Consider the following 4,518-nt stretch of genomic DNA (forward strand, 5'->3'; position numbering starts at 1 on the left):
GTGAAGGCTACAAAAGCGCTTAGTATTTTGCGGGTTCTTTCACATCTATCTTGGGGTGCAGACCGCACAACGCTTCTACGGCTTTGCCGAACGCTTATCGTAGTAAGCTTGATTATGGCCTGTGAGGTCTATTCTATACAACTTCCCCACTGTTCTCCGGAGTTGGACTCGGTTCATAATGAAGCTCTTGGGGGCTTTCAAGGTCTCCACCTGTGGAATCCCTGTATGTGAGAGGGAAACCACCTCTTTCATTACACTGGGACTACATGAACCTGATGACTAAACGAGACTGACAAAGGATTCCGCGGATCTCCTACATCCAGATTGGTTTTCAACCCCCTTGAGGATAGCCGATCCTATGGTAGGAGAATGAGGATTCTTGTGGAAGATCTTAATTTGAGCCTCACTAAGGTTAAGCCTGATTTGGTCGGAATCGGGAAAAAGGAGAGATCAGAAGCAGAAGTCAGAGAGAAATTTCTTCAGCATATTTCTAAGTACCAAGGATGAGAGGCAATATATGCAGATGGTTCGAAATCTGAAAATGGTGTGGGCTTTGCAGCAGTGAGCAGAAGGAAGGACGCATCTGGCAGTCTTTCTCTAGCAGCCTCAATCTTCACTGCAGAGTACATGCCATCCATGCATCAGTTAAGATGATAGAGATCTTACAAACCATATCTATTGTGATATTTGTGACTCTCGTTAGGCCTTGCAAGCAATCAAGAGCTTAAAACTCATCCATCCAGTAGTAAGGTAGGTCAAGATGGCTTGACACTGATGTCATCACGTAAAAGATAAACTCTGTGTTGGGTGCCAGCGCATGTTGGCATCATTGGGATGAGCGAGCTGATTCAGAAGGCCAAGACAGCTGCTGCTCAGCCTTGTGATGCCGTTTTCTCTCCCACACACCGACCTGAAACCCACGCATAAGGAGTGTCTTCGCAATAAATGGAAGAACAATGGAGGCATACTCCAGAAACAAAATGCGAGGAGAGATGAGAGATGACCTTGGCCGTTGGTGGGATAGCACCACCCTAACGAAAATTGGTAAGTTGCATAAACAAGACCTAAAGAATCGGGCACACAAGGACTGATTCATGGGCCGATGATGGCGAAAAGTGAAGCACTTTGTGAATTATGCCAAGAGACATTAATGATCGCCCACATGTAGTGAAAGATTGTCAAATTCTCAGGCCAAAGACGTAATGCTACTGTCTCCCTCAATATACACTGAAAAAATGTCTTGGGGGAGGATTGATGACTAGAGGGTTCTTATTAGGCTTCCTTAGCGTGAGACTAGTATTTTCAATAAAATTTAATTAGCATAACGCTTATGCAATATTTTATATACTTAAAGCATAATTTTTTTTTGTTTATTGTTATTTGTAAGATATTTATTCATAGATTTTTAAAGTTTTAAATATTTTAATATTTCTATTTAACAAGGCATTCGCCGCTAATGACCTTAGCTGTTGATGCAGCAGATAATCAATCAATCATAAAATCTACCATCAACCATGAGTTCCTCACCCTCTCATTCAGCCACCCTGACTTCATGGCAGTCATTTTATTCACCCCACAGGACCCTATTATCTTTGCACTGACTATATAAAACCTATATAAACACCAATTGCCTCTTCGCGACTTTAAACAAAATATTTAATTATAAAAACTCCCAGTCGCCTGGTACTCGCATGACACTACACCATGCATACCATTGCACCATGGTAGGCAACTCTTTTCATCTTTGAAATAAAATGGACTCCACTACTTAGGACCCAAACTTCTTCACTAATACACACCGAAAGGAAAGAATCCGCTCCATGATTCACGTTTTTCGAAGAACAGGGCAGCACTTGCCTATCACATACACACCTACAACCCGGTCCAAAACGTTCTGTTCAGACCACATACCTATCATAATTAAAAATTTTCAATCACCAATAATAACAAGAAAGACTATCTTTCGTTATAACCAAGCAGACTGGGGCGTGCCGTTTAAATGAAAATTAAATTATTTAAAAATTCATCATGATGGGCTTGGTCCTAAACAATAGATGGGCATTGGAATTACATCTCGGCTATATTGCCTTATCAATGCTGGGCACATCCCCAGGTTCAGTATTAAAATTTGTATATAATTTCACCCTCTGAACGGGACAAAAAAGTCTCTGACTTGTTTTCGACGTCGTTTTGCTCAAAATTTAAATAGATGAAACCATGTTTGATAGGACTCTGTCTATTCTAAGACACATCATCTAAGCTTGTTAACAACCCACAAATATTGGACAGATTTAGTTTAAAGAGTTTAGATAGTTCGAAGTCCACAAGAATTATTGGCAAAAGAGTCGACAACTTAAAGATAGTAAAACCTACTACCCTTTCCTCTCACCAAATTCATATAAACGTAAAGTTTCAGATCCCATGGATATTATCAAAATACTGAAGAACATGGGCCAAAGTTTCTACCCTCACAATCCGCATCCATCGGTCCACTAACAGGAACTAAAGAAATTTAATACCTGGAGTCAAGAGAAGAGGGGTAGAAAACTAACCCAGAGCCAATTTATACGTCTGGATAGAATGGACGGCACCTGTGAACTCATAGCCCCCAGCTCGTGTGAGGAAAAGTAAAAAGAGAAAAGAGATTCCCAGTTAAGGCTCAGGCTACTCACAGATCGGACGCAAACTCCCCTATTCAATTCCTGATAAACTTATAGAAGCTTTGAATGACCTTTACAATGCCTCTCTCCACTTAACGGGTTATTTTCCCCTCTCGTTTTTAAAAACTGGACTATTCCTAAACCACAAAATGACCTGACTGACCCAAAGAATTACTGCCCTATTAGTCTCCTCGAGACATTCGTCTTTTTTGTTTTAATCATAAACACTCGACTAAGGGGTATCTCGAAGAACATAACCTAACTCCCACAAAACAGTTTCGGCTTTTTCGCCCGCACACTCGGAAACAAAGACATGAAAATTACAACGACATAAACAACACAAAGATCGATGACTAAAGACTGTTCTTGTCACAAAAGATGTGAATGATCCTTTGACATGGTCTGGCATGCTGGCTCAAGTACAAGTTGTGCAAAAAAATTAATTTTCACCGTTAATTCAAAAGTTGCTCTGCAGTCCTGTTGATAACCACAAATTAAAAATACTTACCTCTATGCTGACGAGCAATGCAAGCGCTTTCAGTGTGTCGTTCAGCGCATTCAGTGATGAACTCGACACTGTCTCGAGAAGGGCGATACAGGACTATCAGGGACTATGCGACATAAAACATAAGTTCGCTTTGTAAGACCATTGGAAAACTTCCTTCTTATGATAACATTTACCTCAACACCTGTGACAGACTATAAGCACTCTGCAAATCAAATCCTCTTGTACCAACCGTCAGTTTAACCTTGATACAATACTTTCGATTTTCATCTGCCCATATCAACTCAAAAGCCGCCTTGGCAAGAAAGGCCCTTCATTGCCTGTCATGTAAAGTGTGGCCCGACATACGAAGCTGTTCTATACAAAACATGATAACTCCTCTCCTTCACATACACACCACTTGCACTCACACAAACAGCATACACTAACAATTGAAATTCTGCCCGTTCAGAATAAAGAACTCAGATGGTCTATATGATAAATGGGGATTGATTTATTACAAAAACATCTGAACTCCATGATGAAAGCTTCTATGTGTCCCTTATGAAACATCGAGTGGCGTAGTGGGTCTGTAAAACAGACACGACAGCTTCATGCTGGCATATTGAATAGAATGGAGAGGTCGACACCATCTTTTGTTCCAGCCAGGAGACCGAGTCAGTGATTAGGCACATGATCTTTTTCCTTGGCATGGAATGAATAAGTGGATGCGATTCTTAAGGATTGGTTGAAATCCTTTGAAGCCACCTCTACTCCTTCTTTTTACACTTCAAATTTATCATACCCCGTTTTTTTTTTTTTTTTTTTTTGAGTTTTTGTTTTTGTTTGTGTGTGGTGTTGTTGTTGTTTGATTTTATGTACTTAGTTTTGTTTAGTGTGACGATTTAACCTCCCAATATGTAATCTCCCAGTGATCACAGCCCTCACATCACCCATTTAAAAATACTTTTACCACGTCAGCTGATGCTATGTGACACCATAACCTCACCCTCACTATCTCTCCAATCCTTGCCATAGCAAGGAAAAAAAAAGACTGTGATCCGTACACCAACTCTCGGCACCTGCTGCTAGAGACTTGGCCATGACATAAATCCTTCTGGCGTCAGGATTTATGCGAGCCCGAGGAAAACAGTGTCAGGCCAGTGGTGTTAATCAATCATGACATAGCTGCCAGGGCTATGCCTCTCTATAAGCCCTGCTGCCAACGAAGGGGAACCTTCTGTTGACACAGGTGGGAGTGGCCAGCCCCTGATTAGCGACCACTTCCGAGCTGATTCAACAGAAAAGGATAAATGAAGGATAGCCCTGGAGTCACGGTCGAGGAGGTTGTGTCCAGAGTACACCGCAGATGGC

Source organism: Penaeus monodon, chromosome 8 (assembly GCF_015228065.2).
Source record: "Penaeus monodon isolate SGIC_2016 chromosome 8, NSTDA_Pmon_1, whole genome shotgun sequence".
In the NCBI taxonomy this organism is placed as follows: domain Eukaryota; kingdom Metazoa; phylum Arthropoda; class Malacostraca; order Decapoda; family Penaeidae; genus Penaeus; species Penaeus monodon.